General features: G+C 38.2%; 1 long non-coding RNA gene across 1 annotated transcript; it reads left to right on the top strand.

Moving 5' to 3' along the window:
• Positions 1-7,178: 7,178 nt before the first annotated feature.
• LOC307224698 lies at positions 7,179-9,357 on the top strand. Its single transcript, XR_013842698.1, has 2 exons — positions 7,179-7,268; positions 8,788-9,357. It is a non-coding gene; the product is annotated as an uncharacterized lncRNA (long non-coding RNA).
• The last annotated feature ends 7,486 nt before the right edge of the window (positions 9,358-16,843 follow it).

Below are 16,843 nucleotides of genomic sequence, written 5' to 3'. Positions count from 1 at the left end.
CCAAAACAAAACAACAGGTATAATTTCAAATCTTATTTTCGCAACCTATTTTCCCCGACTTCCTCATACCTCCCCGTTTTGTATTCTAATTTCATTATTCAATCAGCAAATCCATTCCCTTTTTCCCCAAAAGTTTTTTACTAATTAGATTCCTTTTCTTAATCGAGATCTCTGAAAACCACATTATTTTTAGTCCCCTGTCAATCTAACATTCATTAATCTTATAATATTTATTAAGATAGTCTTTGAATTTTTTCCACTGTCTCCTTCTCCTGGTCGCAGATTCTGCCCGTCATCTCCGCCAGTCCCATGTAGTCTGTCATTTTCATCTGCCATTCTTCCAAGGTGGGTAGATCTGGTGTCTTCCAATACTTTGCAATAAGGATCCTTGCTGCTGTTGTAGCATACAAAAACAAAGTTCTATCCTTCTTTAACACCACATGGCTAACCATACCCAGGAGAAAGGCCTCTGGTTTCTTCAAGAAGGTATATTTAAATACCTTTTTCATTTCATTATATATCATTTCCCAGAAAGCCTTAATCCTTGGGCACGTCCACTAGAGGTGAAAGAATGAACCTTCATTTTCTTTACACTTCCAACATTTGTTATCTGATAAGTGGTAAATTTTTGCAAGCTTGACTGGGGTCATGTACCACCTATAAATCATTTTCATAATATTTTCTCTCAAGGCGTTACACGCCGTGAATTTCATACCGGTGGTCCACAACTTTTCCCAGTCAGCAAACATAATATTGTGTCCAATATCTTGCGCCCACTTAATCATAGCTGATTTAACCATTTCATCCTGCGTGTTCCATTTCAACAGCAAGTTATACATTTTTGACAAATTCTTAGTATTGGATTCTAGCAATTCTGTTTCCAATTTTGACTTCTCCACCTGGAAACCAATTTTCCTATCCTGCTTGTAAACCTCCATTATTTGATAATAGTGAAGCCAATCTCACACTTTGTCTTTTGGATTCTCAAAAGTCTGCAATTTCCACTTATCACCCTCCTGTTCTAAAATTTCACAGTATTTTGGCCATTTACATTCCGTGTTAAGTTTTTTCAATGCCTTTGCCTCCATTGGTGACAGCCACCTTGGAGTTTTGTTCTCCAACAAATCTTTGTATTTAATCCAAACATTATACAATGCTTTCCTGACAATATGGTTTTTAAAGCCTTTATGAACCTTAACCTTGTCATACCACAAATATGCATGCCACCCAAAAAAAATATTAAAACCTTCCAAATCTAAAATGTCTGTGTTCTCAAGAAGCAGCCAGTCCTTCAACCAGCAGAAAGCTGCTGATTCATAGTAAAGTTTCAAGTCTGGCAGGGCAAATCCCCCCCTTTCTTTTGCATCAGTTAAAATCTTAAATTTTATTCTGGGTTTTTTGCCCTGCCAGATAAATTTAGAAATATCTTGCTGCCATCTCTTAAAACACTCCATCTTATCAACAATTTGCAATGTTTGGAACAAAAATAACATTCTAGGCAATACATTCATCTTGATAGCTGCAATTCGACCAAACAAGGAAAGCTTCAAATTTGACCAAATTTCTAGGTCTTTTTTCACTTGATTCCAACATTTCTCATAATTATCTTTAAATAAATTGATGTTTTTAGCTGTCATATTAATCCCCAAGTATTTTACACTCTTAACCACAGTTAAACCTGTTTCATTCTGAAACCTCTCCTTCTCCCCTACTGTTAAATTTTTCTCTAATACCTTAGTCTTAGATTTGTTTAATTTAAATCCTGCCACTTGACCAAACTCTTGAATTAATTCCAAAACCCTTTTGGTGCTAGATTCTGGCTCTTGTAATGTGAGTACCAAGTCATCTGCAAATGCTCTCAGTTTATATTGTCTCGCTCCGACCTGAACTGGTCTTTTCTTATCATGTTCAGCAAAACCTCCAGGACCAAAATAAAAAGTAGTGGGGAAATTGGGCACCCCTGACGTGTCCCTTTTTCTATCTTAAATTCTTCTGTAACTACATTATTTACAATTAACTTTGCTTTTTGTTCAGAATATATTGCGCCTATACCATTTTCAAAACCTTGACCTACCCCCATCCCATGGAGATTCTTCTTCAAAAAGGTCCAGGAAATATTGTCAAAGGCTTTCTCCGCATCCACAAATATCAGAACAGCTTTTGTGTTTATGTTAACTTCTAGCATTTCCAAAATGTCTATTATATTCCTTAGATTGTCTGATAGATGCCTTCTCGGAAGAAAGCCCGATTGGTCCCTGTGAATCTCCCCCATCAAAACTTTTTTCAGCAAATATTTTATAATCCACATTTAATAAAGAGATTGGGCGGTAGTTTTTAAGTTGAGTCTTTTCAGTCTCTGTCTTCGGTATAAGCGTGATAAAAGCCTCTTTCCACGTTTCAGGTGCTTCTTTCCCCTCCAAGATTTCGTTACAGACTTCCTTCAAAGGTTGTATTAGCCATTCTTTTAAAGTCTTATAATATTTGGAAGTCAGTCCATCAGGCCCCGGAGATTTGCCCAGTTGCATGTTTTGAATGGCACCTTCTATTTCTTGTTCAGTTATTTTCTGATTCAAAGTTACTTTGCCTTCACTTGAAATTTCCTTCATCCCATTTTTCTCCCAAAATTGTTCTATGTCAGTGTCTTTTTGTGGCCCTTGTGCATATAATTGTTTAAAATATCTCTGGAAGCAGCTTCTAATTTCAATTGGATTGTTGATGTTCTTTCCATCCACTTCTAAATTTGTCACTGTATTTAATTTCTGTCTCTTCTTCAATTGCCAAGCCAAAAATTTCCCACATTTATCTGCTGATTCAAACGTTTTCTGTCTCATTTGTTTGATTTTCCATTCTATTTCTTGGTTCATCAATTCCATGTATTGAATTTGATATAATTTAATTTCTCTCAGGATCTCCTGAGACTTTGGTTTTGATCTTAGTTTATTTTCTCCTTCTTTAATTTTTTCCAAAATTTTATCCTTATTCTTTATCTCTAAATAATGTGTCATTCATCCTCCATCTAAAAGTACCAGCAGTTGTTTGGTTCATCTCCATCTTCACGGCATTATGGTTGGAGCAAGTTTTTGGTAGATTTCCACTTTTTTTATCTTTGATGCCAGTCCTCTAGTAACCCATATTTGGTCGATTCTAGTCCAGATCATTTTGGCTTCAGAAAAAAAGGTTCCTTGTCTTTCAAGAGGATTTTTTATTCTCCAAATATCCACCAAGTCCATATTGTTAGTCATTTCAAAAAAGGTCTTTGGCAATCTTCCATCTTTAGAAATCACTTGTCTTTGTGCTTTATCCATGTTTGTAGAAACTACTCCATTCATATCTCTCATCAAGATTACATTAGTGTCCAAATGATCCAACAGAATCTCATGCAACTTCTTAAAAAATTCAGATTTACCTTCATTCGGTGCATAAATTCCTAAAATCAGAAATTTCTGACCTTGAACTTGAATTTCAATTGCCAAATATCTTCCTTGTTCATCTTTAAATATTTGTTTCGGCATCAATCTATCCTTTGCATATATGACCACTCCTCTTTTTTTCACTCTGTCTGATGAAATAAATTCCTGTCCTAATTTTTTATTAATAAGTAATTTTCTATGTTTTCTTGTCACATGTGTCTCTTGCAGGCAAATCAAGTCCAATTGTTGTTTCTGTAAAATATGAAAGACATTCTTCCTCTTCCGAGGAATGTTCAGGCCATTGCAATTCCAACTCAATAGTCGCAAGGCCATGATGGGGTTATTTACTTATTCCTCCTACTGCTCCCAGTCATTGTTCTTCATCCGTTGGTGGCTGTAGTCCAAACAATAAATTTGCTAAGTCCAGTATTCCTTTTCCTAAAGATGTTGGCTCCTCTCCAGTTTCCGCTTCCTTTACCAAGTCTTCTTCGTGGTCTCTCAGGAATTTGTCTTTGTCACTCAATGTCTTTATTCTGATTTTCTTTCCTCTGTACTTAAAAGATAGGCCTTGGGGGAATTCCCACCTGAAGAAGATTCTGCTTTTTTTCAATAATAAAACCAGGTCCTTGTAGTCCCCTCTTGCATCTAGGATGGGCTTTGGAATATCTTTAAAAATCTCCACAAAAGAATCTTCAATTTGCAATGTATTTTGATAGTGCAGATTCAAAATTTTATCTCTTTCCCCCTTTGAACCCAAAGTAATCAAACAGTCTCTTGCCTTGTTCTTTTTTTGTCTTATTCCAAGTCTGAATGCACTCACAATCTTGACCTCCTCCCCCTGCAGGCCCTCCTGCCAAAATTCAGAAAATTCTTTTGTAAGAAAGTCCACCAGCTTGTCCTGTTCACTTTCCGGCACAAATCTCAGTCTTAAGTTGCGTTCCCTCCTCTGCAGATCTATCAAAGCAAAAGATAAATCATGGTCCACCAGTTTCCTTTCAACCGGTGGTATTTTCCCTTGTGTTTCAATTGCAATCTCCTTTGCCTCCTCGGCAATCTTTCGTGTAGTAGCTGATTCTTCTAAAAGTTTCCCAATATTCTGAGCATTAGCATTAACTTGTGTTCCCAATTCTTTTAGGCTGGAAGTGTTCAAGTCAAGTTTTTTTGAGATCTCAGCTACTTGTTTACTTGTGTCTGTTTCTTGTTTCGTTAGAAGTTCCAAAGATTCATTTATTTTTCCAAGAGCTTTAGCCAAAGCATCTTCTGCAGACATAGTTTTAATTTTTATTTGCGAGGCGGCAGCTGTTCCTGTCACTGAGGCCCTTCTTTGTTGTGTTGTACTGTAAGTTTTGCCAGATCTAAGGTTTTTCTCCTGTGCCGGCTCTATCTTTCCTTTGCCATCTGCCATGTCACTATCATGCCAAGCCAAGGTCAGTCTCACACTCCAAGATTTGTTTTTGCTAGTAAATTTCCAGTGGCTCAGCTTCTAGTTGCTTAGTTGTTTCCCACAAAGTAACAAAGTCTCCTCTGGGGGGGGGGGAATTCCCAGCCTGGTTTCAAACTTTTACAAAAGATATACTGTCTCAAAATTCCCCCCCCATCTCTTCATAAAGGGAGAAAGGAAACCCCAGTTCCAACTCTTTTTCCAAGTGGTTGCAAATATGTAGCAATCTAAGTAAAAGTCTTTCAAAACTGTATCTTTCAAAGTTATTCTCAGCCTCACTCTTTTGACAGTTCAAAGATCTTTTCCCTTGCTTACAGAGCAGTCCGTCTCCGGAATACAAAAGACAGTGGGTAAAATTCAATCCTCTCCTTTTCATGCAGGATATTTAATTTAGTAGCAGTTCTCCCCCACCGCCCCTGCCAGCTAAGTGGGGGGGGGGGGGTTAAATCTTACTTTGAACAATGGATTTGTTATTCCAAAAGCAATCTTCAAAGGTTTCAGCTTAATAGTCTCTTTGCTTTCTTCTATTTACAACGCGGGAAGACAGACTTCCTTTTTATGCCTTTCCCGTGGTGGTAAATCTTTTACGAATTTAAAGTCCAATTTAAATCTTTATTCCTACTCACGAGTAGATGCTTTCAGTTCCAATTTGCCGGAAGAAATCAGCGCTCTCCGATAATGGCGATGCGGCTTCACTCCACGGACTGGGTAGCAGCTCTCAGCACCACGTTCTCCCTGACACCGTTCCGGAGCCTTTAAAAAGGCTCTTTCGCAGTTCGGGGGGATCGCAAAGGTGCCCGCCGAGCCTCCTTGCTTACAGGCTTCTCCACCTGTAATTTTAGAGGGTCCTCGCTTCGCCGTAGCGGCAGGACCCGAACCCGTAGAGCAGGCTTCTCCCGGAGCTCCGGGAAAAGTCCGCCATTAATCGCTGGCGCTGACCGGAAGTCGATTTTGCTGCTTCCTGGCCATGCTTGTGTGTCAAGACAAGCAAGTGTTGAGAAGTACCGGTAGATTAAGTATATATAAGCTGTGCCACAAGATACTCACTTAATGTAAACCTCTGTTTCGCAGGTGTGTTGAAAATTATACAGGAAATCGTTGTGAGGAAATTTTACTGCCGAGCATCAAGAGCCATCCAAGAGGTGAACTGTTTGCAGCTGTTTTAGCTTCGGTGGTCGTCCTAAGTGTCCTGGTTGCTGGTGCATTCTTCTTTCTTTGCAGGTAAAATGGTAGTGCTTATGTCAGACTCGGCCAGCCCAGCATCTTCTAGATGTCTTGGAGATGGTAGGGGTTGTAGGGCAGAAGACCTAGAAGGCCCTGGGCAAAGGACATAACGCCTCTGATTCTGTCCTGACAGAATTTAAATATTCTACATGATATAAATATTCTCCATTTATAATGCATGCAATATTAGTCTTTGAGGTTAATAAAAACATTTCACTATGGTTATGGTTTTTCACTTTTTAAAACTTTAAGGAAATATTTTGTGACACACTCCCATCTCACATTAGAACCGAGTCCCTTTCAGCAATAGAGAACTGAATGCATTATTTAAACTGCCCATTGTCACCTTTAGAAAATATTAAAAGTACAGAAGAATAGCTTAATGGGATAAAACATTTCTGCAATGTACATTTATTTATGTAATTTCTGGGACACCTTCCCTTTTAAAAATATCAAAGCAATTTAATATACATATGAAAGCAGCTTCTGTAAAACCAAACCCAACATACTGTGTATAGGGCAGAAATGATTAGCATAAACTTTATTTCAAATGTCCTGTTTCCACTAAAGAAAGACTTGCAACGACACAGCAAATAATGATGTGGACTTGTAACTTAATAATTCAGATGACTGTGTGATGTGAAAAATGAAAATTAATTAAAAAACTATTCAGATGGCCCATTCAGTGTACACAGCATTTGGTCATGTGCACAGAGGATGCATGACTAAGCCTTGACAGCCCAATCCATGTCTCTATTTCAAACTAACGGCAGATTAAATGCTACCTAACTGTGGAGCAGTCAGTCTGAAAGTTCGATGTAAAAGCCCATTAGGCTGTAATAGCAAAAGCCTCAACCGCTAAATGCAATGTGAACTCACATCCACATTTATTCTTTTTAATTTTCCTAATCACTGTCAGGAAGGGCCAGATTCCACGGACCAGTTCCATAGAGCATGGCAACAACCTGATTGAAGGGAACAGCAGTGATGGTTGCAACAGTAAGTAATTTTCAAATACAGTAATGGTAAAGGGATACAGTAAATGGTAAAGACTTTCTGCCAAAAGAGTCTTGATGAAAATAAAATTCTTGTTTTTCCCCGAGATAACTGAATAAAGCAATCAAAACAAGAATTTATGGAACAGCAACAAGCAAAACAGCTATAGACAAGCAAAAACAATGTTGGAGAATATGGTAAGAAGACTGAACAGAGAAGACAAGGTGCTGTGTAAATCAGAGGAGAGTTTTCTGTAGGAACCTATCAGGACAAAGTTATATTTAAGGTTACTTCAAAGAAAGAGACATTGTGTACAAATGTCTTATCCGTGAATCCTATGTTTTTTTAAAATGCATTTCAAGCTATTTTCTATTTAATTATTATCTAATATGTACTGATAGGTGATGGGATTCTACCACACCAAACATCTTGTTACCAGAATGACTTAATGGCATCATAGAATTGGGCAGAGTGGTACATATACAATAATCTGAATTTCTATTTAAGACATATCTTGAAGGACCTTTTTTTTAAAAAAAACACAACAACAACATTTAAATGAAAACAAGAAACTTGTGAACGATGAGAGTATTTGGGCAAAATTATCCCTAATATTAGACAAAGGGACTTTCTTGATTCTGTTCTTCCTGTCCTGAAATTTTCTTCAGAGAATCTTACTGTAGACTACTTAACCACTAGTTTAAACCTAAAAGTAGGGAACTGGGGAAATTCCAGTCCCACTGACCCATATTTAAAACAAAATGTTTCCCATCTGCTTATACTCATGAACAGTGGGGAATCACCCATATCATTCATGCCCAAATGTAGCTCTCACTCCAGTGGATTCTAATTGTGTTTTCACTGAGAAGCTTCTGGGGGATAAAAAGAAGAGAGAATGGCCATCGTTGGTCAATGATGATATGTAGATATAAGAAAAGCAATAAAATGGCTAAAACATGGGAACTCAAAATGCTGCTGTTTGAAGAGGTGTCATGCTAAACGTTCTCAGCAGAAAAACTATTCCTTTCATTAATAACAAAAATAGCAAGTTATTTGCAATAATAAATTAGGAGGCGTTTAAAACAGTACTAAAGAAGAGTATCATTGATACAGCTTCTAGAATCAGCAAAGAATAAAATGCAGAGCAGAATTGTCTTTCCTTGGAAGCACAACAGTTGAATTCAGTGAAGAGTCAGTTGAAAGGAAAATTATGAAAAAGCATACAACCCCTTAAGGGATATCTAATAGTTCTCTTTGAGGAAAAGAAGCTCACACTTTCCCCCAGAACAAACAATAATGTAATGAGATGTGGAATAAAGAACCAAAGAATTGCATGTAGGATCAGGTGGGGAAAAAAAACAAAAAACATGCAAATTGCTATCCAAAAGCAAAATATGAAAGCACACCATAAATTAAGCACTGATTCTGCTAAAAAATCCACTGTTTTCTATTTCTATGAATTCAAAATAGTCACAACTAACTTTGGGCTCATAAGGAAAGCAGATTTGCTAATTAGATTGTGTGTATCTTCATCAGCTAATTTTTACTGCTTCTATGCTCTAGGCTATGTGATTATACTTGTTTTGGAGACTATTTATATTCTTTTAATGATTTTTGTAAATCACCTTGAATAATGGTGGAAAGCCAATAGACTATTTTTTAATAATAATAATAATAATCACTTCTAATAAAGCTATTCTCTTATATAATTTTCAGGAATCCATAACACTGTTCCCAGACACTGTGAAAGAAGAAGAAATTGCTAATATTTTACAAGACCAAATATATACGCATAAATGTGCATTGCTTATGTTCTTGCAGTTGTCAGACACAGAATGTACAAGGTATGTGAAGCTTATCAGAGACGAGTTAGAACGACCTTTATGCATAGTAGTTAAAAAAGATAAAATACTGTTGAATCATGACAGAATACTGTTAGATAATATTGAGAAGCTATGTTTCATTCATCTGTATTTATCAAAGGCAAACATAGGTATATGCTTTTTCCTAGGCATGGAAAATGGTAAGGCCTTTGATTGTGTTGAACAGAACTTTAAATGGGAGGGCAGGGCTAGTAAATATATATATATAATGGACCCTATATATGGACCACAAGTTGTAACTGGCTGAAGACATGCAGAACTTTCTCAATGACTTAGTTACTCCTAAGTTTTGTTTGAACTACTCAGAGGGCTTTAGACCTGCACAAAATACAGTGGTTAAAAATCAAGGTCAGTCCGCAAAACAATTTCATTTGTAAATAAAGTTTATCTTTCTCTCTTTAAATGCCTATTCCAGGTCTCTATTAAAAAGCATTCACAAGTTTAAAATCAGTTCTTTCACAGCTTAGCTGGCTGCAAAGGTCATATTAGGAAACAAAACTGTTTTTGTTGGCCAAAAATAAAACCACATAGCATGATGTAACCTCTGAAAATCATTTGCACTTCCTTAAAAAAAACAAAACAAAACACTGCATGAAGTCTAGAGCTGGCTAATTTTTAAACACTAAATATATTGAGGTATTGTTAACTGCTGCTTTATACAGTGGTACCTCGCAAGACGAATGCCTCGTAAGACGAAAAACTCGCAAGACGAAAGAGTTTTTCGTTTTTTGAGTTGCTTCGCAAGACGGATTTCCCTATGGGCTTGCTTCGCAAGACGAAAACGTCTTGCAAGTTTGTTTCCATTGTCTTGCAAGTTTGTTTCCTTTTTATTGAAACCATGCTTTCAGGGGGTGCAGTTGCGACTTGACTTCAAGGAGCAACTCATAGCACACGGTGTGGTAGCCTTTTTTGAGGTTTTTGAACACTTTGGTGATTTTTGAAGCTTTTCCAAAATCCGTGCTTCGCAAGATGAAAAAAATCGCAAGACGAAAAAACTCGCAGAACGAATTAATTTCGTCTTGCGAGGTACCACTGTAGTTCCAGTTGAACTGGAAAACCATGCTTCCAATTTGAGGCATTAAAGAGATGGTTGATTTGGGGAAACAGTTTTCCAGACTACAATTGATTATATTTTTAACACAGAACTGTAGTTCAGGGATGACAAACCTGTGGCCCTTTAGATGTTACTGGACTACAGTCCAAGTCATAGTATCAAGATAAATACACCAAAATAAATAAATAAAATGATATAAAATCACATATACATAAAAAAGCAGTTATAGGGAGTCATTTATCTGTCAGAAAGGAAACCCTTCTGACCTAGAGAGGTCAATATATTATATTATATATAATACTAATGCTTGGCGCTAGTCATTATATGTTGTATTTTGATTGCTGCTGCACAAAATTTGGCTACCTTGTATAACAGGATTTTTTATTAAGGAGCAACAGAGTGGCAAAAAAATGATCAGAGCATCCAGCGTATTTCTGGAGTATTAGCAGAATAAGGTCAGAGCCTAAATCTCTGTAGAACAATGAAGAAGCCTGTGTTATACAGTTTCAATTTGGCCAGAGTCACAGGGGCAGCATCTCTCCAGATACGAGATCTTTCTGTAGCGTTCTCCAGGAGCAGCAGAAGGGAGAGTTCAGCATTGAGCCAGGTATAAGGTCCTACGATGTGTAGGCAGTTCCAGACTGCTTAGATATGCAATAGGAGCTGAAAGATACCTGCTGTAATCACTGACAATAAAGGAAGGAGACCTGCCCATACCTGCCAGGCGTTCTATATTGATGGATCATTACGTAGGGTGGTAGTAGAGATAATGGACTCTTTCGAGGGCTCCTTAGGCTGAGAGTCGTTAGGCATATTGTAGGAGTTATGATGTCTGCAGATATCTTCAGCAGGCTAGTTTTTCAATAATCTGTTGTTGCTCTTGTGTTGGCAAATCTTTAAAGAGCATTTCAAATGCTCCTCCAATACATAGTTGTCCTTGGTTGGATCCTCTGGTTCTGCCAACTGATCAAATCCTCTTGAATGGATTTGCTTAAGCTCTTTTGTGTTCTTTTCATTAGGGTCCTGTTATAATTATGGTGGCTGGCTGCTTTAAAGTTAGTTATTAGTGGTGATAAAATCAGGTTGTTAAAAACGTACTGGGAAAATTCCTTTGGTAGTCAACATAGACTTGGTGCGATGTAGCAGTGAGGGAATTTTGGGGCTTCTAAAGTAAGACTTTCTGAGCTTGATTGTAGTTCAGAGGCTACACACTGATTAAGTCTATGTAACCCTAATAAAATCCTCCAATGCTTCTTGGCCAGTCAAACTGTATAAAAGGATGGAACCCAGCCTTTGTTGCTGCGTATTGCAAGACTAAGCTTATTCAGTTGTAACACTAAGTGATGTTGTTCTTTCATTCCACAAACAAGCTTCTGGTTTATATTATCTCGTGATTTGGAACACGTCTCCTGGATCATATATTTAGCTCACAGTGAGTTAGAGAGAGAAGGTTCCTTTCGTACCTTGTTGATTTCTTTTCTGAGTGTCTCTGTGACCTCACTGATTAAAATGTCCATTTTAGAAAGCAATGAGCTAAGCGTTTTACAAATAGAATCAATTGTTTTAGCTGTCAACAGGATCAGATCAGCCAGGTTCTCTTTTGTTTACATATTTGTGACAGCCTCACCGATGTATAATGCCACCTATGTAGAAGTTTTAGCAAAGCTTCCTTTCTTTTTGCAGAAACTGATTTCAACGGTCTCCCAGACCACAAAGACATCCATTTTTCATTTGGTATTTGCACATCTAGGTCCATTTCCCACGGCATTTTTGTGTATAATAGATTGCCATATTCTAGTGTTATTCGAGCTTCATAAATTGAGGACGCTCTGCCCCTAGAGAGTGGAGAGAAGTTAACAAAGATGTGCTCTATTGCTGTTAGTTTTTTGTTTGCTTGAATGGAAATATCTGGGTTTAACAGGAATCTTAACAGCTGGTTGAAGTGGTACCATGGCCATTTAAGGTTTGGTATGGCTGCAATGAATTGTTCTTTTTGTAGAGGGGTACGATTCTTAGTCATGCTGGCCACATGACCCAGAAGCTGTACGCCAGCTCCCTTGGCCAGTAAAGCGAGATGAGCGCTGCAACCCCCGAGTCGTCTGCGACTGGACCTTTACCTTTACCTTTACTGTTTGCATAGAAATCTTTTAATCTATAAAGGCCCACCTGTTCCCAACCGTTCCAATCTAAGCATTGCCCTGCTTCTTTAAAAGATAGGTGAAAGCTAAGGGGAGATATTGGGGGAGCCAGTTTTTAAATTTTTGCTTTCCACACATTTAGAGTGGTGCAGAAAAAAGGGTTCACAATAGTATGGGTTTTAGTGAGTGAGGAGGGTAGATAGGGATATGCTCTATATACAGGATCTGAAATTTCTATATCTACCCATGGTTTACCTTTTTGCCTGTGGATCAGTGACATCAAATGCTTTCCTTGGAAGGCGCTGTAATAAGTTTGGAGATGTGGGATTCCAATCCCGCCATTTTGGACACTTCCATATATAATTCTAGAGCCTAGTCATGCTTTCTTTCCTGCATGAATAAACTTGTTTATTGAGCACTGCCAAATTTTAAATTGTATGGGTGTAATCATAATTGGCAACACTTGAAAGAGAAACAAAAATTTCGGTAGGATAGCCATCTTAACTGCAGCTATGCGTCCTGACCATGATAATGTAGATCTTTCCAAGACTCAAGATTTTGTCATACCTGTAGGAATACTGGTGTGAGGTTTGCTTTCTTTAGAGCGGATAGATTTTTAGTTATCTGCACTCCCAAATATTTTACTACTACATTGATTTTGAATCTGGCCACTTTACCATAATTGCTTAGTTCTTTCATTAATACAGGTGTTGCAGCTTTTGGGTTAGAGAGCATTATTACTATATCATCTGCAAAAAGGCTTATTTTATGCATTTTTTTTTTAATTATTTCAACTCCTTTTATCTCCAAATTGTTTCCAATGGAGAGGGCTAGTGGTTCAATTGAGAGGGCAAACAAGAGGGGGTGACAGAGGGCATCCCTGCCACACCCCTCTTGCAACAGAGAAAGCTTTAAAATCTATGCCATTTACCCCGAGTGTATGAATTATTGTACAGTCTCATGATAGAATTCATAAAATGTCCCATGTTCATTTTTTACAACAACCCTTCTAGGAACTACCATATCTAATGATATGACGGCTAGTGGTAAATTTTTCCTTTTGCTATGATGGATAACATTTAGTAGCTGGTCAATTGGGTCACAGATCTGTCTCTGGGGTATGAACCCAGCTTGGTCCATGGTGATGTAGGAAGAAATAAACGTGTTGAGCCTTGCAGTAAAGATTGCTGTAAAGATTTTAGCATCCTGATTTAAAAGGATTATTGGTCTATATGATTCTACTGACGCAGGATTTTTCCTGGCTTAGGTATGGTTGTCATTCAATAGAGAGGTTAATCTGTCCAGTTGGGGATCTTGTACAAGATTTAAATCCCCTTCTAATAGCACCTTGCCTCCCTGGAATCCAGATAGTTCTAGCATAGCAAGTCGGAGAAATTGTAACTGTCCTTTGTTCAGAGAGTAAAGTGAGGCTATAGTTAGTGTGATGCCATTACTTTGGCCTTTGACAAATGCTTAGTGGCCTCTCTCATCTGTCAAAGTTCTCTTGAGGGTAAAATTCAGACTGTTAGAAATCAGCAGTGTTACCCCTCTTCCTTTTGATGAGCCAGGAGATGAGATTTGGACATCAAAGCCTTTGAGACAAAAATTTTTATCCATTTGCTTCTTACAGTGGGTTTCCTGTAGGCATATTATTTTAGGTTTTTCCCATTTGAGCATTAGATTGACTCTTTGTCGTTTCACCAGTGAGTTGAGACCGTTGACATTTAGGGTGAGTATTTTTATAGTTTCCAGATCAACCATTGGGCCAGGTTAGAGTATGTTGGCTAGGAAATTGTACAAACATTTGAACGGATTGTTTTGATAGGTGGCAAAATGTAGGTCAGAGTAATAGCGTGTATAGGATAAAATTCAAGCTTCACTATGTAATCCAATGATAAAACACAAAGATCTTGCAAAGTTCTGCTAGAATGATCATGAGAAGAGGTAGTCTCTCCTTTCAATGTTTAACACCATTCATTTTCTGATAGCAAATATAAGGGGACACTGAAGTAAAAAACTTAATCAATTTAACAGTTCTCTAAATTTCCCAGTGCCAGGTTGCTTCATTTGCTTTGGGCACCTCCATGTGTCTCAATGCTTCCTTGTTATGCTGAGAGCTAATAATGCACATTAGTGGTTATTATTTCCCTATTCTTGTTTAAGAGACTAGGTATTCTGCTGACCACTGCTCTGGTGTCCTCTTCCAGTTCCCAGGATGTGGTGGGTTTCAATATGCTGAAAGTGGCACTTTTAAGAAGTTTTTACTTGATGTCACTGCTGCTGCCAACCTAGTCCTATCTCATCATCTGATGAGTCTGAGTTACAGCTGCTGGTTTTGGGGTCGCGTGGTACAGACAGCTTTAGCATGCTCTGGAGTAGTCTTGCCTCCTTGTGTGTTGATGCTTCATGCTGTACCCCATCCAGCAGCACTATCAGATGGAATGGGTAGCCCCATCTCTTGTGGATTCCAGCATTTTGAAGCATTTTTGTATATGGTTTAAAGGAACGTCTGCAATTTAAGGTTGCCAGACACAAATCTTACATAATAGAGATCTTCTGGCCTTCCCATGCCAGACTGTCAAGTATACGAAGTTCCTTTAAAATGGCCTGCTTAGTGGAAAGGAGGAAAAACCTTTCAATAACAATGTCTCTGGGCCTGTGGTTGAGTTTGCAAGCACTGGCCTGCTCTGTATGCAAACTCTAGATTGGAGGCCTTAAGTTTTAAGATTAGGGAAGATAAGAGAGTAAATCTTTGCCTTCCAGAAATTCTGGTAGGCCTCTCACTTACAGATGGAAGCGACAAGAATGTCTGCTTCATACAAAGCTGTGTTTCTCTAGTTATGGCCACCAGTTTCTTGATTTTTGCCTCCTGATTCCTAACTTTAGAACTTCATTTGCAGTCTTTGAGGCCTCAGAGATCAGGGCTTCCGTTTTGTTGAGTCTTTTCTCACTTGGGAGTCAAAGCTGCTTTTAGTTCTAATGCTAAATCTTCCCTGAGATCCTGTCTCAGCTTTCCCAGGTGGGTAGTGAGCTCAGGGAGAAGGAAACTGGCAAATGCTTCGTCTTAAGAGTTTTGCAGTCTTAGCTGCCACGCTTGAGCCTAGTTCTTCTTCCTGCTGCTCAGAAGTTTGTGGTTGATTTCCTGATACATGGCTTTTGTGACTGTTGTGGTGTTAAACGAGATCCCTGGAGCATAATCTGTAGAGATCTTGTTTCACAGAGTCACTTTTTAAGGTTTTCAGCTTAAATGGGAGGTTTGATAGTGCACAGGGTGTTAAGAGTAAGAGAGTTAGGCAGCCATCTTGCTTGATGACATCACACTGTTAAATTAAATCCTCCTGAACGTTTATCAGCATAAGCAGCTGGGGTATGTTTTGTCTGCAATTACCTTTCAACAGCTAAGGTCAGAGGAGCCTTCACTACAGGTATATCTAAGTATGAATATAAACTGTCCCTCTAATTTTATCTTGCTGGTTGTCCACAATTCAGATAGTTAACTCAAATAGATGGCATTTTTAGGGAGGTTTCCTCACTGCTGCTGCTTTGTTGTTGCCATCTTGCTCCGCAAACAAAGATATAAACTACAAGTCCCATCATCCCTAACCATTTGCTAAGACTGAGGCTGATGGGACTTGAGGGGTTGCACAGATGGCAGATGAAAAGGTTACCAATGGTTGACCAAAATAAGATTGACATCTGCTTTTATTTCTAGCAGGTTACTTAAGACTTTTATTAGTTGTGTAACCCAGAAGGAATTCACCAACACTTCTCTCACTGGTACCATCTGCACGCCAGTAAAAGCTGTACCTGTCAAAATGTTATGCACACAGCTTTTCCAGAGGAAAAAGAAAAAGAATAATCTAGAGATCCAGGTTTGCTCGTTAAAGAGAGCTAAATAATATATTTTCCATCCTGGTAAAAGAAATGTGCTTCTTCTTCTACAGCTTAGAGAATATTTCTTATATACTTTTCCCCTAGCCTTAAAGATTAAGATTTTAAAAAGGCTAGAGACAGTACAGTTATATCACATTTCTTATTGTTTGGCAAAGTTTTAAAAGTATTATTGTTGTTTTTAAATGTGGGAGTTGAGCTTTCAAATGCAGAAAGGACAGTGTTGAGCTGAAGAGAGCCTTATCTCTCTAATTAAAAGCAACAAATTAAAGGAAGCTATTGAGGTTAAGTGAATTAGCTTCTTGTGACTTCAAAAGTGGAGTGGCTAATACCACCTTGAATACTGATTCATTGTGACATAAATTTTATGGGCTACATGTTATTGGCTGGCATAATATGCATTTTAAAATATATATATATGGATGATTGTGAAATACAAAAGGTAACAGGTGGTATGCAGCATCCAAATGTCTCCAAGATCACACCTGATTTTTGAACCTATATTGTAGTAGGTTCTGACCTACAAGAGGTTTTGCCACAATAAACCTGTTAGTCTTTCAGAGTACCACAAGCTCATTTGCTATTCTGGGTGCAAATGAGCAAGATTGCAACAGTTTTCATAGCCTATAGTTGATGGGAAAGGGTCCTGCAGAAATGACCCAGAGATAGGAAATCCACACAGAGGGTTCCCCAAATATGCTGTTTATCTTACAGTGACACTGGCACTCCTGAGTAGTTCAGTGAATCAGAGCTAGCTGAACACTTCCAGTAAAGATTGCGGGCTCTTGCTTTCATGTTTTTGCTTC

The sequence above is a fragment of the Podarcis cretensis genome (assembly GCF_951804945.1).
Source record: "Podarcis cretensis genome assembly, chromosome: 9".
In the NCBI taxonomy this organism is placed as follows: Eukaryota; Metazoa; Chordata; class Lepidosauria; order Squamata; family Lacertidae; genus Podarcis; species Podarcis cretensis.
This window is presented reverse-complemented; position numbering and strand designations above follow the sequence as displayed.